Source organism: Triturus cristatus, chromosome 1_1 (genome assembly GCF_964204655.1).
Source record: "Triturus cristatus chromosome 1_1, aTriCri1.1, whole genome shotgun sequence".
In the NCBI taxonomy this organism is placed as follows: Eukaryota; Metazoa; Chordata; class Amphibia; order Caudata; family Salamandridae; genus Triturus; species Triturus cristatus.
In genome coordinates, this window is record NC_140579.1 from 936,387,843 (window position 1) to 936,401,037 (window position 13,195).

Here is a 13,195-nt window from a genome sequence, read left to right on the forward strand (position 1 = left end):
GTGATTCTGGTATAGCCTGCAGTTAACAAGTGGTTTATATGCCCACTTCAGACATCTGCAAGTAGACTACAAGACATAGGTTTAAATCTTTCAAGCACTGATTTGAACTTTCATTCTTTTGACGTTAATAAAATGAGTACCATTGAATTGCTTAGTAATTACAAATTTCATTAAGTGGCCGAAACCGATTCACTTTGCCTTATGTGCATTAAAAATGGTAATTACTAGTATAATTATAAACCCACACCTACATAAAGTCATCACATGTAATATGATTTGAATGGAACTGTTAATTTCCTTGCCTGATGTGCAAAAGTTACAACTAATCGTGCAGCAATTTCTGATCTAATCCAACTACAGACTTTCTGTAGTATCCTGAAATTCCATAACCACACCCCATGCTCAGCAGCTCTTAAGCCTCACCTCAATTGATGAGCAGCTCTCCTACGCTCAGCAGCTCCTGGAGCGCCTACTACTCTTTTAGTGCACATCAGCTCTTGAGTGTTCTGTAGCCGCGCCCCATGCTCAGCAGTTCCTGATATTTTTTAACCTTCCATCATGCTCAGGAACTCCCTCAAATTATAATACAGCTCCCAGAGATACCCGGCCTTGCCTCTGCTTTCAGCTCACCGATGTTCTCCAACCCCAGCTCCCGCAACCTGTACCTTGAGCGGTCGAGGCCGGTTGGGCTCCTTCCACCGTAGGTACAGCTGCCCCGCAATCGACAGGCCCACGAAGAACCAGTAGCTAAAGCTGTAGTAGTTTATGAGCTGGAAGATGTCCTCTACGCACAGATAGACGAGTGACATTGCACCCTGCGGGACAAAGGAAAAGTGTGTATTGAACACATTCAGATAAAAAAATACCAGAAATCAGAAAAGTACTCCTGTTCCTAACATAATGGTGCCATTGCCATATTTATTCCACGCATCTAAACTTTGATTGATTTACGAGTCATTCTCCATAACTTTATGATTGTTTGAAAATAATTTAATAAATCGATCCTTCCTGTTATTAAATCATTGGTAGCCAGATTTTATCATTATTTTGTAGGTCTACAAGACCACAGAATGCCCAACATGGTAACATAGTACTTTACAAAAACACATATAACCATGGTTGATTACATGTTCAACGTGATTCAAATTAATGGCATTGTTCCTAATGGGTGCAAAGACATGGCACAAAATACCCTCCAACAATGTTTCCAGAGAGGCCAAACCTAAAATCCGAGTGTTTCTGTAGTGAGGGAAAATATCCAGAGCATATATATGACAGCGGACCCCATACACAAAACGCACCTATTTCTGTATAGCCCCAAATTTTCAAAAGAGAAATATTCCTAAAATGTGCACTCAATATCAACACCTGCTGTTGAGGTGTGGTCCAAAAAAGGACTTCATAAGCATAAGCACAAAGTAAGGTGCACCAAGTATCATCTTTAAAACAAATCAAAAGTCCAGAAGAGACAGTTTTCCGATTCGTGCACCAATCTTCTTTTTATTCTAAACGTGGTTTCAAAAGATTCTTATGGATATGACCCTGAAACAGCCAAGGCGTTTTGTCCAAAACTGGACTTCTTCAGGGCAAAGTGCAACAAAAGCAATGTCACAGCTAGTGGTATCAGTCTATATATCAGTTCACAATAGGCTGCAGATCTCGAGCTTCACTTCAAATGTGTCCTACGGACAATATGTTCGCACAGTAATACAATGTATGCAGTTTATAGTATGCCTGTATCAGGCAATCACCTTATGCAAAGAATTCCAAAATAAACATGGGGGTATCGATCAGACCCCAACTGTAGCAAAGGTTTTTTCACTCATGCTGCTGTCTGGGCGATACATGGCCGCTACGCTGCTTCTCCAGGGACTGACTCTGGTGCTGCAATTGGAGTCTGATTGATACCCCGTGTTTATTTTGGAATTCTTTGCACGAGGTGATTGGCTGGTACAGGAGTACTATAAACTGTATATATTGTATTACTGTTTGAATACATTGTCCGAAGGACACATTTGAAGTGAAGCTCGAGATCTACAACCTATTGTGAACTGTGGACTGATATAGACCGATGCCACTAGCTGTGACATTGCTTTTGTCGCACTTTGCCCTGAAGCAATGTGGCTTTGGATGAAACGCGTTGGCTGTTTTTAGGGTCGAATACAAAAGAACCTTTTGAAACCACGTTTAAAATAAAAAGATTGGTACCCAAATCCGAAAACTGTCTCTTCTGGGCTTTTGATTTTGTTTAACAGAAGTTACTTGGTGCACCTTACTGTCTGTTTATGAGGGAAAATATCTGTCAATGTTTATCCTTTGAACTTCATCATGATCCTCATTAAGTATATGTGTCACTTCTACTACATTCACTGTGTGCAACACCCCGAAAGGGACAAGGGATCTGCTGAAAGGAGCTCAAACAACATAACAACAGGCAGGGCTGAATGTAGACAACTCCGCACCACAAAAAATCTTTGGGTCTCATTTACAAGCCCATTGCGCCAACAGTGCATCGCTTTTTTTGACACAGCAGCAGCGCAATGGGCTTGCCCTTGTTTACAAGGCCACGTGAAGTCACCCTGCTTGGCTTTTCATGACCTTGTAAATATGGGCCCCTTTCACGCATTACTCTTCGTGAAAGGGGCATTTTATGGGTGTTGCTGTGGGTGTTCCCACGCAACATCCATGGAACCTGACACATTCTCAGATTTACAACAGTTTGTGAAGTTGCGAATGCGTCAGAATGCGCAACGAGGTGAAATACTTTTATTTCTCCTTGTTTTTTCCTCTTTCTATGCGTGCTGCATTCCGGCCCTTTTATTTTGATGCATGGCAGCACAGCAGGAAGGCTTGCTGCGCTGCCATGGGTCAAAATATAGTAAATGAGGCACTTTGTGTATTGTGAGATCTAAAAGGAGTGTGCCTCTTCATGTAACAGCAATAATTGCACGTTATAAATAAAGATGGAAGCTTCTGATGTGAAAGCAAAATTTAGCAAAGTCGATCTTGATCAGGCTATTCTAGATTACCATTCTGTGCACTGCCCTGTCTTCTAGTGCATGGCTCAGAGAAGCATCTTGTTTAATGGAATTTAATGCTTATGTGTCGACCGTAAGGTGTGGTTAGAGCACTGATGATATTTTTAGCCAGAATCCAACAAAAAAGTGGCACCATCTTCTGTCATCTAGTTCAGAAACAAAAGTGCCATTGAGAATGAAGGAAATCAAGACGTGGACCATTAGAGACTGAAGTTTCAACATCACCATTTGGTTTGGACCTTAGAGTCAAGTGCCACATGTCATATGATATTGTCTCCATAGGGAGACTCATTTTTGGCATCCTTTATCTTCTGCAAGTTGGGATTGGGCACTGTTAAAAGTTTTACCCAAAATATTGCTGTTTATATTAATAGATAAACAACAACAAGGTGTTGTAAACTAAGTCTTCGAAGGGACCGTGGCAGGGTGAGACTGGTGTAGTAAATACCCTGTAATGCCAGGTGGGTGACAACTATACTACAGACAGTGTGGGCAGATGATGATAATGCCCTGCAAGCTGATACAGATCTGAGACTATGACAGACTGCAGGTCGTTATGATTTATTCCTTGCAGTATGCGTCAATTGGGTACAAGATCTTGCAATGCGGTATATGGTGTGGTGGTCAGTGCACTACAGGCTGTTGGCAGTGCATGGTAGAGCAGGGTAGGGCAGGTGGTTGGTGCACTTCGGAATGAGGGAGGTAATGCCCTCAAAAGAAGGACTCCGTGGACAAATCCCTGTGGTCAAGGCTACTATCCTGCAGGGTAGGCAAGGCACCAGCAATTGTGTGCATGGGGAATCCAGGCACTTACATTGAAGAGCAAAGCTGGCACTGGAGTGAAGCGCTTCACATGGATCATACAGATGGCATCAGGGAGGTGCCCCTCACGAGAACCTAAGAAGAAGAGTCTGAAAAACACAAGAGAACTGTAAATAAGTGTTACTTGGATTCACTGTACTTATAACTCCTTCTGAGGTTCTAATACCGTCAAGATATCTGGCACATGGCAACAAAAAGCGCTTTCGGGAACTACTACCCACATAAAACTCTGCTGGTATTAATGGCCACTTAAAGCCATGTCGACACAATTGCCCCCCACAACACTGTACCAAGCGCTAACTTCCACCTAGACTATTGTAGTGCATTACGCTAGCTCCCTCATCCACTAAATACCTATAAAAGAACCTCCAGCCACTCAGGCCTAGGTAACGCCTTTCTAGACATTATTGACCTACTCGTCACTGATCCTTCAAAACAATATGCAGACTATACTTATTGATAGGAGTTCTGCAGGTCAGAATTAATGCTAGATAATAAAACTTGATTTAGTAGTGCCCACCGTACCTTGATGTTGCCAGAATTGATGCATTGAGGCCGCCAAAACAAGACAAAGCTACTGCCAGAGGGATAGTCCAATTGAAGACTCCGAAATTTTTTTCTGCAAAGGTCTAGGGCAAAAACAGACATATATCACAGAGGATGTAATTTTTTTTTCTCCATATAATTCTTTTTATTATAAAACATATCGACATTACATATCATTGAGGATGTAATTATTAAATACCCCGCCCGCTCTTTCCACCCATCGACCCCTTGCAGAAGCCCTTCAGGAAAAAGGGTCCCTACCACTGCCACTGCATCGCTGACCAAAATGGATCTCATGTCCAGCACGGTGTAGTAGGCGACGTTGGTCAGGATGTAGATGATGGTCACAATGAGCATGGAGATCTCGATGGCCAATGGCAGGTTCCTGCAGTAAAACAAGAAAGGGTTAAACCTGCACCCGTCAAACTCCAAATCAAACAGTTTTTATAAAAAGAAGGCGGGTAGGGCCAACTGACGTATGTCTTTTTGATTTTGCTTCAGTTCACCACTAGTGTATTTCGGCATTAAAGACTACAAAAACATACATATCTCACAATATTATTAATTCTTCACAAGCATTTACATAAAATGAAATCTAATTATAAGTTATTAAAACTAGCAGCATTGCTGCATTTAACTCTAAGGGCATGCATTATCTTCATTTAGTTTGTCTTTCGTCGATTATAGTTCTGTAATCTATAGAGATGATATCAACCTTACCACTTTTTAAAAAAAAAAATCCTCACACCATGAAAAATGACCATACTATCTGGCATTGCTAGATGTATGGATGCATGGATACTGGTCTGCATTGCCTAATCACTTGTGAGCTCAATAATGGTTGTAAATATTTTTGCCTCTCTACATAATATATCTTAGAGAAGAATGGAAATTGCATGTTGGTTTATTTGAATGTCCATTACATAAGCAGAAATTCATTATTTCCATCATAAAACAACCCAGAAGTTAAGCTTATAACTAACCAAACTGTAAGAACATCTTTCAGAGGGCCACGGTGCGCACAGGTGCTACTGCGCCCAACTGTGGTGGTTGAGGCCTTTTCGTCCTGATGTCCCGGGGACTGACCTACTAAGGATCCTGAGCAACTAGGCCAAGTACCCCTTCTGTACTTGACTCTTAGGGGTCGATTCCAATTTCGACTAGAAAAGGTTTTTCCCGACACGGACCTGTCATATTTTCCGACCAAACTGCACACACGCATTCCAAATGGCTGAGTACGATGCAATGCTTGAAATTTACAACCGACTCGGCCGTAAAAAAAAAATGACGGCCGAGTCGGCAGGAAAGGAGCCTGACGCGATAGACTTGTACGCGCAAGATTCGAGATAGCCAAGCGTCAACCCGACGCAACAGACACGTACGCGAAAGACTCCATGTAGCCAAGCATTAACACGACACGACGCGAACGATGCCATATAGTTCAGCATTAACACAACCCAATAGACACGTACGCAAATGATTCTACACAGCCAAGCACATACACGACGCGACAGACACGTACGTGAATGACTCCATGTAGCCAAGCATTAACACGACACAACAGACTCGGACGCGAACGATGCCACATAGTCCAGCATTAACACAACCCAATAGACACGCGAATGATTCTACAGAGCCAAGCACATACACGACGCGACAGACTCGTAGGCGAACAATGTCACATAGCCTAGTATGAATGGAACAGACTTGGACAAAACAAATAACAAAAGAACAAGCATCATGTGCCGTCAAAACGACTTACATAATTTGAAACAAATAATACAATAGAAACAGAAAAAAGACTACCAAAAAATGCATTGTCATCTCCAAAAAAGACAAAATTTAAATATTAAGACACACCCACAACTCAACCTATATAAAAGGAGCAAAAAGTTCCCAACACCATTTGCTACTTCAACAGACATGCAAGCAGACCACACTACTACACAGACAACTCATATACCCACTACAAACACACACAACTCATCCACCACACAACCTCCAAACAACTAGCACCACTGAAACACACCTCCACTCACACTCACTCACCCTCACCTTCACACATCACCACCACCACCCATCACCATGCCCCCAAAGAAGAATCCAAAGTTCTTAGCTGCTGAGTTGGAAGTCATGATAAATGAAATCCTCCGAGTTGAGCCACAGTTATTTGGCACCTTGGCCCAACAGACCTCCCAGAGAACCAAGATGTGGGAGAGGATTGTCAACAAGGTGAATGCCCAATCACCTACCTTGCGCACAAAGGAGTATATCCGGAACCGGTACTATGATGTACGCAGGAGGGTTAAGAAGCTGATTGCCAGAGAACATGCCCTGAGCAACAAGGTGCGGGACCTCCTCCCTCCGGAGGCCATAACTGGATTAGCTGGAATACCGGAACCTGGTGAGTACATGTCCAAATAGTCTAAAATTACCTCAAATACACAGCCACAGACATCACAGCCAGACATCTTGAATGTAACTTTGTATTCATTGTCATGGAACCATGGTACATGCTGGCCCATTTGGTCTGGGTGGGAGGATGAGTGGAAGCTATGACTACTGCCACCAGCACCCACTTGTCACACACACACACACCCCACTTCCACAATAACACACCTGTCACTATGCTGTCCCTGAGAGTGAATTCAAATGCCCTGTCAAGATGGCTGACACTGGCTTTCCGGGGAACACAAGGCCCGGTTGGCAGTCATGTCCCGCATGACTGCAGGCACCGCTGTCAGACATCTTGAATGTAACTTTGTACTCACTGTCATGGAACCATGGTACATGCTGGCCCATTTGGTCTGGGTGGGAGGAGGAGTGAAAGCTATGACTACTGCCCCCAGCACCCACTTGTCACACACACACACCCCACTCCCACGATAACACACCTGTCACTATGCTGTCCCTGAGAGTGAATGCAAATGCCCTGTCAAAATGGCTACACAGGGGCATCATGTACGAATTAGGAAAAACTGACAGCCAGTTCTTGGCCTACTCACACAACTACAGACCATAACCTTAACTGTACCTTCCACACACTGACAGGTAAAGATTAGTCACATGTGCCCTCACTGTGCATGCTACAAATGTGCGTGAAGGACAGGACACAGTCTAATTAGCAATCACACCACATAACACAAACCACACACAATAAAAACATACATCAGGGACAATGCCCATCTGACAGTAGATGTGAGGTGCAATGCAAGATGGCTGACAATCTTGTGTTGTGTCATGTGCACAAGGCATTGTTGTGTTTTGCATTGTACTTCAACATCAGTCAGCGGTGTCGGCATCCTTGAACTACACTACCCTCACTATCGTTGATCCTCTGTCAATGATGAGTAAGCTGGTCTGTTTGCCATTGGGAAGAGGGGTAGAAGTCAACACAGCCTAACTTAAGCACTAAACACACTGGACCTCACAGATCTGACCATGAAAAGGCAACTGACCATCCTTGAGAAACTGCTCTGTCCATGGAGAACAAGTAGATTGTACATGAAGTGATCATGTGCAAAAGTAAGCAGCGACAAAATGTACTATAGAAAGATATTCACATGTGTGCAAAGTGATGAGAAATATCAACACAAATATGTCTTCTCACATTGCATACGTTTACAAACCATGCAAAAACAACACAGGCATAACAACGACCATGTTGTTACATTGCAGAACATCACAACGCAAAACAACACACAAACTTGCTGTAGGCTCTGTTCAGGATTACGAACTGATACAATTTACCATTACAAGTCCAGTGTGTGCAACAGTAGGGAATGTCAGATTATACAAATATCAGATTATACAACAACTCATGTTAGCGACTCCCCTACTGCATGTCAATGTAATGACTTGTGTTTCAATGGACTGCCATGTAACAATGCATTTGTCATAACAAACGGTTTGCAATTGCATTCGATGTGACACATGTGATGTAATTGATGGTTCACATCAACACATTCATCCAAGCTAAATTAGTAAATGCTGACACAGATTCAGGAGAGTGAGTTTGTATGTCACCTCAGCAATGTGACAGTTACAAACATGCACAAAGGCAAGCACAGATGAACAAATCTTGCTAAACATCAGAATTGTTACAGCATGTAAGTCATAGTGAAAACACTGATGTGTGAAATACCAACACCTGGGTCATGCACAGTGTGCCACTTGACAATCAATTTCTTTGTACAGTCAAGGATAAAAAGACATGCACATTGATGCACAGAGCTGGACATGCACAGTAAAGCACATCTTTGCAAAATCACAATGTTTCATGAACAAATATCCCAGTGTCTGTACCGATTGATGAGTATAAATTTGAAGGAATCGCTACATTATCTACAACATGTTCACATTTGTCTGTGTATGACACCATAACATGTGAAAATACACAACTAACATTGTGTCTCTCTTCTGCCCACAGGCACTCCTGAACTGAGGTCAGCATCTGGACACAATTCAGAGTCCACCAGCACCTCCAGCACTACGTCGGACACTGAGACCTCCAGTGGGGATAACTCGTACACCTCCTCGGGCGATGTGGACCAACCTGGCACCTCCGGTGTGGGTCAGCATGCGGCACCAGTACGATTAGCAGCCCCAGCGACCACTCCTGCAACATCTGTGAACATTCAGATGCCCAGGATCCCCACGGACACACCCAGACAACAAAACCCTGGGAGCACAGCAACACAGGCCACTCTGGAGTTGGCAGGAAACACCAGCCCTGTCAACAATGAAGGAGGACAGGAGCTGTCAGTGCGTGCAACGCCAGGCAATGTCCATGAGGGTGGGGTTAGGAGTGGTGTGAGGGTGCGTGGTGGGAGGACACGTCCCACAGCTGGTGTCAGAGATCAAGCTGACTCCGAGTTGCAACGCATATATGATGTATATCGCGAATGCACCTGAGACTTTGGCCAGGTTATTGGGAACCTCAGGGACATCAAACATCAGCAGGCTGCACATTTTGACCGGATGGACCACCATATGGACCATATGGACCAACACATGGACTGTATGGACCAACACATGGACCGTATGGAGTCCAACTGGTCGAAAAGAGACAATCTCACAGCGGTGCATTGGGACATACTCACATGCCTATGCCAGATAACGCCAGATACCCCACCTCCCCGTGTGCACTCCACACCTGTTGACTCAACATCTGCAACTGCCACAGTGAGGGATGAGGAGTCTGGCGTAGAGTCCCCTCCACCGCAACAGCCTGATACTGAGGGTCCCCCCCTCCGAAGAGGAGGGGCCGTACAAGGAAGACTGGCAAGTGAGAGACTGATGGCCATGCATCCCCCCCAGGAAGTAAAGAAATGCTCTGGATATCCTCCATTGTGTGCAAAGCATTCACTTTGTTGACAGTCCCTGGACTCTCTCACATGGGATGGAGTGTTTAAGTTGGACTACTTGCTAAAATTACTGTGGACTTTGCTTGGAAGATTTTCATCTAACAACACTTCCAACTCCTCTATGAACTTCGGATTTAAAACTTTGGAATGCAATTACCCTTAACTGTTAGATTTATCATATGCACATTAATACAATCATATTCACACAATCCCTGTGTCATCTGTGAATTATGCACTGTACCCACAATTGAAATTATGATCAGTACAACCTGGCACTGTCTCCAAATGAGGTGCATGAGTTCTGTGGTAGGGATTCTGCACATACAGAACTATGCACAATAAAATAGGCCGTTGTTGAAAGATGGTTAGACATTCCTTGCACATCATTACCCACAATCCAAAGAGCCACTACCACTAGTGCATGGGTACTCACAAACGTTCTCTCGGGGGCCAAATTTACAGTGTGGTTTGTGGCCGAGGGCCGCACCGGTGGGGGCGGGGTCAGAGGGGGAGGGGCAGGGCTAAAGCAAAAAAAAATTGTGACCATGAGGTTGAACACAGGTCCCTGCAGCAGACGCCTTCGTCCACTGAGCCACCAGACCCGGCATAAACTCATCTCTCTCTCTCCCTCTCCCCCTCCCTCCCCTCTTCCTCCCCCTCCCCCTCCCTCCCCCTCCCCCTCTCCCTCCCTCTCTCCCCCTCCCTCTCCCTCTCCCTCTCCCTCCCTCCCTCCCCCTCCCTCTCCCACCCTCTCTCCCCCTGTCTCTCTCCCCTCCCTCTCTCTGTCTCTCTCCCTCCCTCCCTCCCTCCCTCTGTCTCTCTCCCCCCTCCCTCTCCCTCCCTCTCTCCCCCTGTCTCTCTAACCCCGTCTCCCTCTCTCCGTCTCCCTCCCTCCGTCTCCCTCCCTCCCTCTCCCTCCCTCCCTCTCCCTCCCCCTCCCTCTCCCTCCCTCTCCCTCCGTCTCCCTCCCTCCCTCTATCTCCCTCCCTCCATCTCCCTCCCTCCATCTCCCTCCCTCCATCTCCCTCCCTGTCTCCGTCTCCCTCCCTGTCTCCGTCTCCCTGTCTCCGTCTCCCTGTCTCTGTCTCCGTCTCCCTCCCTCCCTGTCTCTCTCCCTGTCTCCCACCCTGTCTCCATCTCCCTCCCTCCCTGTCTCTCTCCCTGTCTCTCTCCTTCTCTGTCTCCGTCTCCCTCCCTCCGTCTCCCTCCCTGTCTCCGTCTCCCTCCCTGTCTCTCTCCCTCCCTCCGTCTCTCTCCCTGTCTCCCTCCCTCTCCCTCCGTCTCTCTCCCTGTCTCCGTCTCCCTCCCTGTCTCTCTCCCTGTCTCCGTCTCCCTCCCTGTCTGTCTCCCTCCTTGTCTGTCTCCCTCCCTGTCTGTCACCCTCCCTGTCTGTCTCCCTCCCTGTCTGTCTCTGTCTCCCTCCCTGTCTGTCTCCCTCCCTGTCTGTCTCCCTCCCTGTCTCTCTCTCTCCCTCTCTCTCTCTCCCTCTGTCTCTCTCCCTCTGTCTCCCTCTCTGTCTCCCTCTCTGTCTCCCTCCCTCTGTCTCCCCCCGTCTCTCTCCCTCTGTTTCTCTCCCTCCCTCTCCCTCCGTCGCCTTCCGTCTCCCTCCCTCACTCTCCCTCCCTCTCCCTCCCTCTGTCTCCCTCCGTCTCCCTCCCTCCCTGTCTCCCTCCATCTCCCTCCCTCCCTGTCTCCCTCCCTCCCTCCGTCTCCCTCCCTAACTCTGTCTCACTGCCTCCCTCTGTCTCCCTCCATCTTCCTCCCTCTGTCTCCCTCCCTCCCTCCCTCCCTCCCTCTGTTTCCCTCCCTCTGTCTCCCTCCCTCCGTCTCTCTCTCTCTGTCTCCCTTCCTCTATCTCTCCCTGTCTCTCTCCCTCTGTCTCTCTCCCTCCCTCTCTCTCCCTCTGTCTCTCTCCCTCTGTCTCCCTCCCTGACTCCCTCCCTGTCTCCCTCCCTGTCTCCCTCTCCCTCCCTCCCTCCCTCCATCTGTCTCCCTCCCTCCGTCTCCCTCCCTCCCTCTGTCTCCCTCTGTCTCCTCCCGTCTCCCTCCCTCCCTCGGTCTCCCTCCCTCCTTCTCCCTCTCTGTCTCCCTCTCCCTCCCTCGGTCTCCCTCCCTCCGTCTCCCTCCCTCCCTCCGTCTCCCTCCCTGTCACCCTCCGTCTCCCTCCCTCCCTCCCTGTCACCCTCCATCTCCCTCCCTCCGTCTCCCTCCCTCCGTCTCTCTCTCTCTCTGTCTCCCTCCCTCTATCTCTCCCTCTATCTCTCCCTGTCTCTCTCCCTCCCTCTGTCTCCCTCCCTCTCCCTCTGTCCCTCTCCCTCTGTCTCTCTCCCTCTGACTCTCTCCCTCTGACTCTCTCCCTCTGTCTCCCTCCCTGTCTCCCTCCCTGTCTCCCTCTCCCTCCCTCTGTCTCCCTCCCTCCCTCCCTGTCACCCTCCGTCTCCCTCCCTCCCTCTGTCTCACTCCCTCCGTCTCTCTCTCTGTCTCCCTCCCTCTATCTCTCCCTCTATCTCTCCCTCTCAGTCTCCCTTCCTCTGTCTCCCTCCCACTGTCTCTCTCCCTCTGTCTCTCCCTCTATCTCTCCCTGTCTCTCTGTCTCCCTCCCACTCCCTCTGCCCCTCTCCCTCTGTCTCTCTCCCTCTGACTCTTTCCCTCTGACTCTCTCCCTCCGTCTCCCTCCCTCCCTCCGTCTCCCTCCCTCCGTCTCTCTCTCTGTCTCCCTCCCTCTATCTCTCCCTCTATCTCTCCCTGTCTCTCTCCCTCCCTCTGTCTCCCTCCCTCTCCCTCTGTCCCTCTCCCTCTGTCTCTCTCCCTCTGACTCTCTCCCTCTGACTCTCTCCCTCTGTCTCCCTCCCTGTCTCCCTCCCTGTCTCCCTCTCCCTCCCTCTGTCTCCCTCCCTCCCTCCCTGTCACCCTCCGTCTCCCTCCCTCCCTCTGTCTCACTCCCTTCGTCTCTCTCTCTGTCTCCCTCCCTCTATCTCTCCCTCTATCTCTCCCTGTCTCTCTCTCTCCCTCTGTCTCCCTCCCTGTCTACCTCCCTGTCTCCCTCTCCCTCCCTCTGTCTCCCTCCCTCCCTCCCTGTCACCCTCCGTCTCCCTCCCTCCCTCTGTCTCACTCCCTCCGTCTCTCTCTCTCTCTCTGTCTCCCTCCCTCTATCTCTCCCTCTATCTCTCCCTGTCTCTCTCCCTCCCTCTGTCTCCATCTCTCCCTGTCACCCTCCCTCTCCCTCCCTCTCCCTCCCTCCGTCTCCCTCCCTCCCTCCGTCTCCGTCCCTCCATCTCCCTCCCTCCGTCTCTCTCCCTCCGTCTCTCTCCCTCAGTCTGTCTCCCTCCCTCTCTGTCTTCCTCCCTCTATCTCTCCCTGTCTCTCTCCCTCCCTCTGTCTCCCTCCCTCTCCCTCTGTCTCTCTCCCTCTGTCTCTCTCCCT

The 13,195-nt window shown here is 48.1% G+C and overlaps 1 pseudogene; it reads right to left on the bottom strand.

The window, feature by feature from the left end:
• Positions 1–13,195, bottom strand: part of LOC146871318 (Y+L amino acid transporter 2-like) — a 647,328-nt pseudogene that overhangs the window by 15,399 nt on the left and 618,734 nt on the right.